Source organism: Barbus barbus (genome assembly GCF_936440315.1).
Source record: "Barbus barbus genome assembly, chromosome: 42".
Taxonomy (NCBI): domain Eukaryota; kingdom Metazoa; phylum Chordata; class Actinopteri; order Cypriniformes; family Cyprinidae; genus Barbus; species Barbus barbus.
In genome coordinates this window covers 14,141,149-14,154,988 of record NC_136720.1, presented here as the reverse complement: position 1 = coordinate 14,154,988, position 13,840 = coordinate 14,141,149, and the positions used below count along the sequence as shown (strand labels likewise).

Genomic DNA, 13,840 nt, shown 5'->3' with positions numbered 1-13,840 from the left:
ATATTTCGGAAGAATAATTAAGAAAATTTATTTTAATATCAAAAGGCATATTTATAAATGACATGATCATGTTTCATAATTTTCCTAGTCATATTAGAAGCATGATGGAGTTTCAGTACATTCCTGTAACAAAATACAAAAAGTCACACAAGGACACTGTCTGTTTCTCTTCCTCCGGTGTCTGTCATGTGTTTTCCACAGCTCAAGAGCAGTATGAATTCCAGCAAAACACGACTTGTTATGTCACACAAACACCTGTTGGAGGACAGATGACGGGATGTCTGCGGCATGCAGGCTCTGGAGCAGTCACCGCACTGTGGCTTCTCTTCCGTTCCTCTGCGTCCACATCACCAGCCCAGCAAGCACCTGACTCTGAACCACAAGGGGGTGGTGGGCGCAGCACCGGTACAGATCCGCAGAGGACAGGCCCAGGTCCAGCAGCACAGACTTCCACTCAGAACTGAGACAAGCGGCTCAGATGCTGCGTGGTTGGAACAGTCGGAAGGATGTTGTCAGGAACACCATACTGAACTGAAAACAAAGAAACAATGTATGATTTCAGAAGTACAGTAAGTCATTACATAAGCACATCTCATTGAAATAATTACAGGACAAAACCAAACAACAAATACTTTAAGGAAATTGACCCTTCGCAGGGAGTTTGATTGACAGGCGATCTGACCAATCATAATGCTGAATCTGCCATTTTTGTCCAACAAACAAACCAGACAGGAGAGTAGATTAACAGCAGTGGACTTGAACTTGAAAAATAGTGTGATCTTTAACATCTTGTGTGTTGTCCTTTTTGTTTGCATGCAACAACTAACATACAGCATGATCAGAGTTGTCATAATCAGGATTTGACTGTACTTGGTAAAAAGAAATAAATCCAAAATGTCTAAGTCCATTCATAATTGCAGTCTGAGTCCAAGTATGCCAACACTAATACTGTGTGTGCGCATGTGTGTGTTTATACACACACACCTATATATATATATATAATATATATATATATATATATATATATATATATATATATATATATATATATATATATATATATATATATATACACGCTGTTTTTGCTATGATATTTAAAATTGTTTTGGCTGAATCAGAACGATCAAATTTGTTACAAATACATTTTATGAAAATAAGAAATAAACACTGAAAACAAAAGAATGTAAGGGAATGCTGTACAGCATGTTTTATTCATATATGCTTCACTGTTATAATGCACTCAGGTTGCCACTGAACGGCTTGAGATGACAAGCCATGCATGTGTAATTCTGACCTCAATAACAGAAGTTTGAGGGGGTCAGGGCACAAAAAAACTACATCTCTAATATGATGTAAGCATTTTTATTTGAATAAAACATGCTCCATGCACTTGAGTGGAACAGCTTATACTGCTGAATAAAATGTAATATTTTTAGTAAAAATGCAATGATAAGTCTTTATGTCTCTACATGAAGCATCAGTAAGTCAAAACATATTTACTGGACTGACCGAGAATTTACATATAAAGATAAATTAATTTAAATTAAATTAAAATGATACATACACATAAAAAAGCAAACATAATTTAATTATATAGGAAAAGAAGAACTAGGAAAAATATTTTACCATTCAAAATCAATTTTTAGGTGGCGACATCAACATCCAATCTTTCTGTCCCTGTGCAATAAAGACACGTCATTGTTTTCGTCCCAAGAGAATAGAGATGTGTTTTATTTGAGCAGTGGGGATGAATGGAGCAAAGGTCGGTTTGAGAGTTTGTTTTGAGTGTTCCCAAATTCTTCACAAAATCAAGGACGTCCATTGATTTCTGTCGTCAAGAGACAAGAGTGACCACACCAGGCCATGAGAATAACAACTCTCTATCTCTATGCAGGACATTTTAATAACTTCTGAGCAGAATCTAACACTCTTGCCATGGACATTTCATAATTTTTTTCCTATAATCTTCTATAAAGGATTCAGATTGTTCAGAAACACATTTAAAAACAGTCATTATTTTTGCAATTACAATAGGTGACACTAACAGGTGCGGAAATTGCCCACTTCAGCTTTAAGGGAGCAGAAAAGGTTCAATTCAGTTCTTCTTCACTGTTATAAGAGCTCAAAAACCCAAATGCAGTAAATTTCCACCATGGATTTGGACACTTTGCGGTAGTTCTTCACAGCTTTAAAGCTTCTAGACCCCTGAGACAAAGATTAGTGTGTTGAGGTGGCCCAACCATCAGCAATAAACAACACAAAGAGGATTTCACACAGCAAGTGCTGGTTTAGTAAACAGGGGTGAGCTGATAAAGATCCAACAGAACCATAACATGTCTGTGGCAATACTTTATCTGATTAATGGCACACGGTGGTGGGAAAAAAGACCCACCAAAGCGGGAAAAAAGACACTCAGAGACAAAGAGAATAAAGACAAAGTGCAGAAAAGACATTGGGAGTGAGCATAGAAATCGGGTATCAGGGAAAGGAAAAATTAATCCATAATAGTGGTAAAAAAAAATGGCCAGTGAATGTTTTAATTTTATGTATTAAATGTTTTTAAATAAAAATATAAAATATGAATACTATTATTTTTGATATTAACAAATTCATATAAATATATTCTGAAATATAAAACTAAAATAAAAAAAATCTTACAAATCTTTAAGTACACATTGTCATTTGAACAATTAGTAGTAATGATACGGAGTTAACTGAATTAACAAAAAAAGCTTAATTCTGACAAGGAAGGTTTCATCTTGCTGTTCAATTAGTGGGTCAGATTTATTAACCAGACTGTGATAGATTAATTTAGTTAATTCAGTAAAGGGATACTTTAGATGGATTATTTCTGACTCATAAAACTTCTGTGGTCATTCTGTGTTTGTGAACAGTTTTGCCATTGTACTCAATATATTCGCAGGCATATTTATCACCCCTGTTTATTTTATTTTGCTGACAAAAATGTCTGTTACTATATGGGTTACCAAGAAAAAAGTAGCATTTCACTGACATTTTGAGAATAAGCCTGATGATTAAAATGGTTAAAAAAAAAGTGCAAAACACAAGTCAGTTATGTTACGACAAACTAATGTAAAATGTGTATAGCGAACACGATTAAAGTTGATGAAAACAAAGAAGAAAAAATTGGTAAAGGGGTTTTACTTGAATTCTTAATTAATCAAAATAAATACAGTAGATAAATCTTAAATGGATAAAAATATAGTGTAGGAAGAAAGAACAAAAACAGAGAGAGAGAGGGGGGGTGCTCTGCAAAGAACATTGCCTGGGTTTCGGCGAAATGCTTAACTTTTCTGAGAATTGTTTCTTTTTTATAGGATGGCGCATTCCAGCTTCAATTTCCATGCGTACATGAGGACACTTAACTCCAGATTGCTGGAGGGAACAGATTGTGCACTTTAAGAACGTAAAGTATGCAGAAGCCTTGATCTGAGGGGACAGTTACAGTACCTTAGTCTTAAGAGGCCATAAGGAGACACATGTAGCTCTGATGTACAGTATATAGCCTATCCATCACACTTTTGTTATAAGAAGTGTCCGTGAGTTCGTTCATAACAGCGGAAAGTGTTTACATAATTAAATATCCCTGTGAGAGGATGCAGTAAATTTGAAGGACTAGGAATGTTTTTTTTTTAAAGGCAATAAAAATACAGACGTAAGCCAGCGTGCATGTGTGTGTGAGTTTGAATTTCCTAAAACAGGCCACTCTGTCTCTCTAGGAAAAGTTAATTTGTTAATTTTGAGCAGGGTGATAGTGAACCGCCCACACACAGGCTCTAGGGAACAGCAAGCTGTGTCGTATCTCTGGAAAATTCCATGAAATCTCACAATAAACCCTGCTTTTCAACAAGCGTGATGTCACAGGCCTGGGCTTGTTTATCTGACATTAAAAAGAGGGAAAGTCACAGGCGTATATAAATCACTATAATATACAATAAAAACCAGATAATTTCACATCTAACCTCACATAAACCTGCAGGATACCATAACAATGTGACATTAATGTTCCTGTTTCCTCTTGAAGAGAGATGGAGACAGTAAAGGAAGGTTCACTGAGGACATTTAGGTTCAATGCAGGTGCTTGTGAAGACTAATCATGTGAAGATTGAAGATTGATCATGATGACACAGAACAAACATGATCATGCTACCAATCCACAAATTACTTCAAATTAGCCTCAAATTAAATAGAAGCACAATTTTTGATCATTAAATATTTTTTTTTTTCAATTAAAAGGACCTGACTTTAGTGGTTTGATGTGATTGGCTTCCTCTGAGGTTGTACATTTCATATATTCAAATGTGATTTCAGTACATTCCAGTTTTTATCAGACTTTAAATATTCCATCTCATTCCTTTTGACCACAATTCTGCTGCCTAAGGAAGGAATTCCAGTTGGATTACTGGATGTACTGCAGACTGAACGATAAGATTACACCTCTTTCCGATGGAAATGTCCGGTCAAAAATATGCGGCTTATTCATCTACAGAAAAAAGAATGGAATGAATAAGTTGACGCATGAAAGTACATCCTTTGTGGAAATACACAAGGACTATCAGACCAGAACTATTAATGTGAATTCAAAACAATTACAATAAAACAATAACAATACATTTTTTTTTAAATAATTGTAATTAAAACAATAAAAATAATTGTTTAATAAGAAACATATCAATGTACATAATATAATTTGTATTATATAATTATGTATATAAAACAAAAATATTACATGCATATAAAAAATTATATATAAAAGTGTGTGTGTGTGTGTGTGTGTGTGTGTGTGTGTGTGTGTATATATATATATACACACACACACACACACACACACACACACGTATTTATATAGAATGCATTTTATTTTACATCATTATTATTGTTTTATATATTAAAAATATTGCAATAATTTAAAAAGTAATAATTGATTATGTTTTTGGTTGGCTCTGGCCTGACAACTTTGTAGCCAGTGATCAGAGCTGCGTTTCCCAAAAGCATCGTAAGCCTAAGTACATCGTAGACCCATTGCCACCAATGGATCTACGATCAACTTGGGCTTACGAAGCTTTTGGGGAACGCAGCCCATGTATCCCTTCCACAAAGAATAGATTTTCTTGGGTGTTAGCCATTTATAACTTAGGTTATTTAACATTTTTAAGCAAGTAAAAAATGTTTAATTAAAAAAAAAAGACATTCTGGAAAAAAACTGCTTGCAAAAATAAATTGTATTGTGTTTTGTATCGTATTTCTCAGTAAAAATAGGAGCAGGGAAAGTACAAATCTGAACTGACTGGGCCAGCACAAAAGCACTTACTGTGGTTTGTTATTTTTCAGATGACTGACACAATCAGTTGAAGTCATTAATCCAGCTCCATATAAATCAGAATGGCAGCAATGCATGCAGACACAATATCACTATCAAGATTTGCCTAGACAAGCAACTTGAGACAGATGGTTTCGTGTTATAAAGTGGCTCAAAATATTCTATGGAGCATAAATCTAGGACCTATTAATTGTCCTTAATAGACCCCATGTGTAAGCCTTGGCTTTGGGCACATGAACAAAAAACAATCTTGTGTGGCAAAATTGGCTGTGGACGCTTAACATCTGATCTCGATAAACCTCCCAATCATCTCCAAACTGCACCAATATGAGTGTCGTCTCTGTTCGTCAATACAAAACATTCCTAACAGATGCAGCACATCAAGGAGTCAGTCTGCGTGTACAGTCCAGCTGGAACGGCCGAGCACTGCAGCCCGCTTCCACATTCTGACAGGAAGACTCTCCTCAAGCCAATGTTCCTGGAAATCAGACTGTACTAGAGATGGGTGGAGGGAACGGAGGAGGAGAGTCAATGTGATGTTCCAACAAAAACAAGTGAACAACACTGTGCTGGCTTGTTTCAAAAGCAAATTATTAAAAGTGCCTTCCTGCGTTTGTCCGTGGGCGAGGCAGAGAGGTGACAAGTTGGACGAGGAGAAGAGTCCGGCTTAGCCGACATTAATGTGATTGTTACTAGGAACAATCTTGCTTGCTATTAAAAATTACCTTGCTTGTATGTTTATATGCGTCAAGCGTTCGGTAAGGCATGTTTTCCTAAAATAATGACCCACTCATTGAATCTATTTTTTGCTATGTAGCTGACCTGTTCCGTTCAGTTAGCTCACTGATTATATAAAAAAATGGCTTTGAAAAACCAAGATCTTGGAGATCGATTCCACGTTATGATGACTGTTACTACATCCTAGAATGATTCTGGTGAAAATGGTGTAGCTTTAAATATAAGAAATTAGAAATTCAATGCAGCCTTGGTGAGCATAAGGGACTTCTTTCAAAAACATAAAAATACTTAAAGACCTCAAAGTTTAGAATGGTGTTAGTGTATATTAAAGGGTCAGTTCACCCAAAAATGAAAATTAGCCTGTGTTTTACTCACCCTCAAAGCATCCTAGGTGTATATGACTTTCTACTTTCAGACGAATCCAATCAGAGTTATATTAAAATTTGTCCTGGCCCCTCCAAGCCTTACAATGGGGCAACAGTTCAGAAAACGTGAAATAAAGTAATTCGTAATAAAATGTGCCTCACACGGCCCAGGGGGGTGAATAAAGGCTTCCTGTAACGAATCCATCAGTTTTTGTAAAATAAATATCCATATTTCAAACGTAATAAACGCTAAATGAAAACAATGAAAAAGTAAATAAGTTACTAGGGCAGCAATATGTATAATTTTGTTATTTTAAGGTCCAATTCTCACTATTAACAAACCATTCACTACGACCTTTGCCTCAATAAACTCTAAATTTGCTGCTTTTCAATAGTTAGTAAGGAAGTTTAGGTATTTGATAGTATTAGGGATGTGTCAGACTTGTGTCCCTGTGTGGTGTGTTTCCCTCCCTCTTAGATCCATATATGGTTTTTCCTGTTTCCCGTTCCCATTATGTTCATTGACTTCAGGTGTTTTCCATTGAGTTCCTCGTTATGTTGAGTTTTTATAATGTGTTCTGTTCTACGGTCCCTCATCCGGTATTGTTCGTCAGCCCTGCTGCGTGTTATTATTAATAATAAACAGCCAATATATTAATAATAGGCATGCTAATAAGCAACTAGTTAATAGTGAGAATTAGTCTCCATAGTAAAGTGTTATCATTAGTTTTAATAAATTTAAATTTTTGACAGTTCTTTGGCTAAAACTGGCAAAGTAAAGAACAAAGCAACTACAAAAATATGGCCTTTTGTCTGATCAAGGTCTCATACAAGCCAATTTGGAAAAGAAAGCACTAACAAGCAGTCACCAAGGGTTCTGAGCATGCTAACTTCTGCTATAATGGAAGCCAGTTGTGATAAATTTGCCTAGAGGCCTGCCACAGAACACTTAGCCTTGTAAACAACTTAAAATTCAAAACCTTACAGCATCAGATAATTCCCAGAACCCGTAAGTGAACCATTTGCATAATTTTCCTTAAAGCGAGCATGTCATAAATAAACATGCAAATACACATGACTTGCAGGTGTGCAAATGGACTTTAAAATGAGGATATTGTGTCCCCACCTGACTGATCTTGGTTTAAAAGTAGGTAATAAGATCATAAGGATCGTGCTTTGTTAAATTCAACCAGAACATGCATCTCATTTATTAATGTGTCCGTGACACTGCAGATTCAGAGGCTTTCACAACGATGGAGAATGAAAGAGATTTGAATGAAAAACACGTTCCCATGCCAACAGAATGACATCATTGGTGTCAAGATCCAAATTCACAGTGACATGAATATTAATAATATGAGCAGCGGATGACAAAAGCGGGAAAGGAAGAACAAAGCCCCACAACTGTTTGTGTCCCTGAATGGCCCCTGACGACTCAAACCTATTAACCTAAGAAGAGCTTAAAATTAAAGCAACTACTTAAGTGTGAAGAATACTTGCTCAGAGTAGCGCTCGTCCGCGACTTCCAAGAAATTTGCAAGCACGCTTCTTTTTTCCCTCCGTTTCTTCTATGCTTTCTCTCGAACCCCAACCCATCCCCCAATTTATTACCATCTGAACCACAGTAAGTCAATAAAATCTTCATCTCAGTAACTGGAGACCGGAGGGAGAGGGAGAGCAGCCAACAAACGGCTTTGATTATATTTTTCCTAGAAAGGAGGATGCTCGGCAAGAGTGCTGGGCCGCAGCGCTAGTGCCAGGAATTATTGCAGCTTTCATGGAAAGCCAGGGCAGCGCACCAAGCCGGCCTGGCCTTGAGAGACTCAAAACACAACTTCAGCTCTTTTTTTTTCTTTTTATACCTTCTGTTTTTCTTTTTATGTCTTGTTTTTCTAGGAGGTAAGGGGTTGGGTTTTTTCAAAGGTGTTCTGGGGTTCGGTTAACTGACTAAAAAGGGGGATGCGGAGTGGTTGTTAATGGGTATTCCGTTCTCACACAGGAAGACAACAGAAAGCAGATAATAAGCAGTATTTTAGTGAAATAGCAGCTGAAATATACGTAGTGCACGCAGATAATTTTTTTGTTTTTAAAAACGTCTGAAACCAGACTGGTGTGGATGTAAATAAGGCATTTCACAGACTGTAAATATGCAAAAACATTAGTTTTCAAATCATATGGAAATTTGCTATGCTTTAAATGCATTTGCTGTAGGTTCTCTGCTAGAATTAGTAACAGAGGGTTTAGTGTTAGGGATTAGAGGAAGGGCAATTAAAGCACTTGTTATTTAACACTCTGGTCAGAAACGGGAGATGTAACAGCTTGACCTCTAGCTTTCATAACCTCATCTCAATTAAAAAATTAATAGTCTCATTATGAGACAGAGAGTGAAATCAGGTGAAACTGGGAGGGAATACGAGGGAACAGAAACACATCTGAAAACAAAATGCTTTTTAGTGCAACTGGTGCCTTGAAATAGCTTATAATGTTATGTTTATTTTTCACATTTTTATTTTGTTCATATATTATTATTTATATATAGGATTTGTATTAAAAGCTATGCAACTAAAACAATATTAAAGGGGTCATATTATGCGATTTCAAGGCGGGGCATAGAGGAGCAACAATAATGTACTGTATGTGGAAAATAATGTACTTTTTGAACCTCGAACCGTGTTTACACATTGCATTACACCAAATACACAGCATCATATGACCCCTTTAATAATTTATTCTATTTTATTAAAATAAAGTTATATTTTTATATTATATATTTATTCTCTTCACACATGTGAGACAGGCCTGGCACAGTGTCTGGAGACATTTGCCCAAACAGTGTAGGTTTACATATCAACCTTATATTTCAAGACATAAGTAATGTAAACTATTTTCTGTGAATATGTGAGACGTCATTAAGACCTACAGTGTAGATAAATAACTAGAAGATAGTAAAGTGCAGTAGACTATATGGTAAAACAATTTGCACTATAAATTAAAGGGGTCATCGGATGCACATTTTACACAAGTTGATATGATTCTTTAGGGTCTTAATGAAAAGTCTATAACATACTTTGGTTAAAAATGGTAGTCTAAAAAAACACGTTTTTAAACCTGTCCATGTTTCTTTAAATCCTAGTGAGCTCTGCTGACCCTGCCCCTCTCTTCTGTGGAGTGACGAGCAGACCATAGATATGTGTAGATAATAATCAATGAATATTCAAAGATATACAAGCGTATAACTTTCTGTTGTAGACGCACACCTGCGCTCAAAGATTTGCAGATCATTCCAAAAATGGCGGATGGCTTACATGTCGCGGCCCATTGAATCAGTCAATAATGAGGCATCTAGGTACATATATCTATGGAGCATACTAAACTTCAGCTACGAAACTGGCTAACTAGCACATTACAAAGACTATAGAATACCCAAGACGTGTCACTCGTATAGTATTGAATGGAGTAAAATGCAACGCTCAATATGGCCGCTCAACCGCAGGAAGCCCCGCCTTCTGAATGAAAAAGCCCATTGCTAAAGTCAGCGCGTCACTGCAGCTGCCGTTAGAAACAGTCAGCACTCCGAGACGTGTGCTGAGGACTGCACATGCGCACTGGTGGGTCAAGCCTTAGAAATAAGCTTGTTATAACGCTATTTGAGCAAAAGAAACAACATTTATGATACAGTTGTTGTCAGATTTTTTGGTGATTTCAAATATGAAATTTAATCGTAAGCTTAGTGAACAGTTTTGGAGATTTTGATGTTTCCCCATTCAAAAAGATAGGAGCTGCACTTGGATGCCCAAGAGGCGTTTCAAAGATGGCCGGACTTGTCTTAAAGAGACTTTGCACATTATTAGGAAAAGCGATTTGCAAAGATTCATAAAAAACCCTTATACTCACTTGTTCTGTAGATAAAGCTGGATCACGAATGATTCGGGCAAACATAGACGCATTTAGGCAGATCGAGGATCGGCGCATTCACTTCTAAGCGAAAGTAACGTTAATCCTCTGCCTTCAGTGGCTCCAATGTCCGGAGTAAATGATGACTGCTATATTCATTATTACCAATCGCTTAATCTGAGACATCTTGTCTTCCCCTGCACCGGAGGCGGACAGCTCTCAGCTCACTCAGGGTGGGTCTAAGGGAAGACGGTCTTGTCAATCAAATATCGTGGGAGGGGCCTGTGCAGAACTACATCATTCTGACAGGAATCTCAGAACAGCCTGATTTGAGAAAGAGGATTTTAAAATAGGGATTTAAAAAAAACACTGGGTGGATTTTTATCATTATAGGATGGATGTGTACACACACTTCCGACACACATTTATGTTCAAACAACTTGAAAAGTGAATTTTGCATCCGATGACCCCATTAATGTTTTTATGATTACAATAATAAAATAATGTGATAAATACTAGTTTGCAATGGCAAGACTGTTTTTGTAGACACTGGAAGCCTTGCACATTTACAGTAAGTTACAAATGGCCACACCCACTCTTATGTTAACAATAAGGTTCACACACATGTTTGTGTGTGCTGTGTGTGCATACCTGGTATTTTCTATGTTATGGGGACCAAATGTCCCCACATGTATAGTAATACCAGTAAAATTTAAAACAAGCTTATAAATGATGCAGAATAGGCTATTCATTTCTGAAAATCTACAAATGCAGAAAGTTTTGTGTGAGGGAAAATACAGTTTGCACAATATAAAAACAATTATGCCTATGGAATGTAGTTTAGTTAGTGAGATAAAGATGTTTTCTATTCCCTAAACCTCACACAAAACTTTCATGCATGTTTGATTTTCATTTAATTTAATTTTGTGGGGAAATACGCTTAGCTATCCAAATGAGGACATTTATGGCATTTGTGCTTTCTTTTTGTTCATATTATTTATTAATCGGTTCAGTCAGATGTGGCTCAAACAATAGCCAAGTTAACTTACACTCACCTGTGAAGGATGGAGGAGGAGGAGACTTGTTGTCTTCAGCACACATTCGCAGGAATTTGTCTTTGATCCAGGGAAAATCTTTCTCTAATGACTGAATAAAGTGATGGAAGGCGCAGAATATCCAGCAGCTTTAGCATTTTTTTCCAATTAGACGACTCAGACTGAATCTCCTCTAAATGACTCTCCGTTAAGATCTCCACCTGGAATAAATACTGTATGATCATGTCGTCCACTAAAAGCTCCTCGGACATAAAAAGCCGCTGAGATCGAAGCAGTTTTTTGTGTTTTGGGTCCATATTCGAACCCGATGACCCAGTAAAAAGTACAGTCTATGGTAAATGCCCTGTTCCTCTTCAGGAACTCGAGCTGCATCGACGACGCTTTGGGCAACGCCTACAGCGTAATCGGCTCTGAATACCAATCAAATCTGTCCAGAAAATGGGAAGGGACATCACGGGCGAGGTGACGTAATGACCAGCTGGTATAAAAGCACGTGCGGTGAAACCGGCATCAGCTTTCTGTCATTCAGCTAAGCGCTCTGTGTCTTGGGAGTCCTATTTACCTTTGTCTGTCTGTTTGTAAACATGTCGAAGCGAAGTGGGAAGAGGAGTGAGGCGCAATACAGGCGGTGTGTTCCTCCGTGCAAACGTTATTTGTGTGCGGAGGATACACACAGTCTGTGTTTGCTTTGCTTGGGAGCGAGGCATGCGGAGGCAGCCCTCGAGGGGGCTGACTGTCCGCACTGCGAGGGTTTTCCTCTGCGTGTGCTTCGCTCCCGAAAGGCTCTCTTCCCCGGAGAGGGCTCTTTCACTAGCGTTCCCCGCAGCACTGGACCCACTTCCGCTGAGGCGGAGCGGAGACGGCGTTCGTGGGGTTCGCAACGGGATCTGGCAGAGGGATCGGAGACGAGCGAGTCTCTTTCTCCATCCTCACCTGCCGGATCCCGCGACCGCTCCCCGAGTCTGGAAGCACACGTGGCGGTTTCTTCCCCTCGGGCAGCGGCCGAGGCGCTTCTCTTGTCTTCCTCTGAGGAGGTTGACATGGGGAGCGCCGAACATGTTGCACCCCCTCTTTCACCCCAGTACGAGGAGCTTGTGGAGGTGATCACTCGGGCTGTGGCCAAGTTGAACATCGACTGGCCAGCCGAGTGTTCGGTCGAACCGCGGAGAGGCAAACTGGATGAGCGTTTCCTGCGGTTCCAGACCTCACCTCCACACCGGAGCCTTCCCTTTTTTCCCGACCTCCACACCGAGGTGTCGAGGTCGTGGGGGAAAACCCTTCTCGGCCCGCCTCTTCTCCCCCTCACATGGTTATTGCGGCCGTGTGATGGGGGCGGGGGAGCGTGCCTACGGGGCCACGCCGCGTGTGGAGCCGACGCTTGCGAGCTATCTGTCTCCTGACGCGGCATCATCCCTGAAGGCTCCGACCTTGCCCACCAAGCCGCTGCGTACATCATTGGCGCTGGTTGGCAAGGGGTACGCGGCAGTGGGTCTGGCTGGTTCATGCCTGCACATCATGACGGTGTTGCAGGCATACCAGGCTGACCTGCTCAAAGATTTGGATGAGGGCGAGGGAATTTCTGCGGAGGACGTTCGCGAACTCCGCAGAACCGCTGATTTGTCTCTCCGCGCCACCAAGGAGACCGCCCGTGCCATTGGGCGGTCTATGGCAGCCCTGGTGGCGGCGGAGAGGCACCTGTGGTTGACCCTGTCGGACATTAAAGAACGCAACAGGGTCTTCCTCCTGGACGCCCCGCTGTCGCCTTCTGGCCTGTTTGGTGACGCTGTTGACTCGGTTGTCAGCAGGCACCAGGAGGCCAGGAGGCAGGCGGCGGCATTCCAGCGGTTTCTCCCTCGCCGCTCTCCAGCTCTCGGGGCTGCTGGGCGAGAGCAGCCCCTACCGCGTGCTGGCTGGAAAGAAGGGTGCGCGGCCGAAGACCTCTCAGCCTAAGCAGGATCTGAGGACCATGCTTCAAGCAAAGAGGTCTTCGACCAAGAGGCCCTGATGGTGGTGGACCAGGGCTTATGAGGGTAGCCCCCGCTGTGTGCAACACACAGCGATCGTCACCCCCCAGCGCCCTCAGGAGATCGTTCTGCCAACCCTGCCACCTACGGTGCTTCAAGGCGCAGCGGTCTCCAGTGAGCGCATAGCTCAGTTTCTTCCGCCCGGGACCGTAGCGGAGCTGAGATGCTCGCCACCCCTTCGGGGGTCTCTGGAGCTGCTTTGGTCGTTCCCTGCCGGTTCGCCACTTCAGGGCACCGAACTAGCCGCTCTGATAACACTAGAGGCCAGTCTCGAGAAACTGGTTCCCTTAGTAGACTATTTCGCAGCGTGGAAACTACTGCCAAATGTGTCTCGATGGGTCCTGTGTACTGTAGAAAGAGGCTACAGAATCCAGTTTGGTTCTCGTCCGCCTCAAATTCACAGGGTGATTTCCACGTCAGTGG

General features: G+C 40.2%; 1 pseudogene across 1 annotated transcript; it reads right to left on the bottom strand.

Moving 5' to 3' along the window:
* Positions 1–243: 243 nt before the first annotated feature.
* Positions 244–11,689, bottom strand: LOC306861845 (death domain-containing protein CRADD-like; annotated as a pseudogene). Its single transcript has 2 exons — positions 11,394–11,689; positions 244–531 (listed from the first exon to the last, which is right to left on the bottom strand). The product of its transcript is annotated as a death domain-containing protein CRADD-like (transcript).
* Between the last annotated feature and the right edge of the window lie 2,151 nt (positions 11,690–13,840).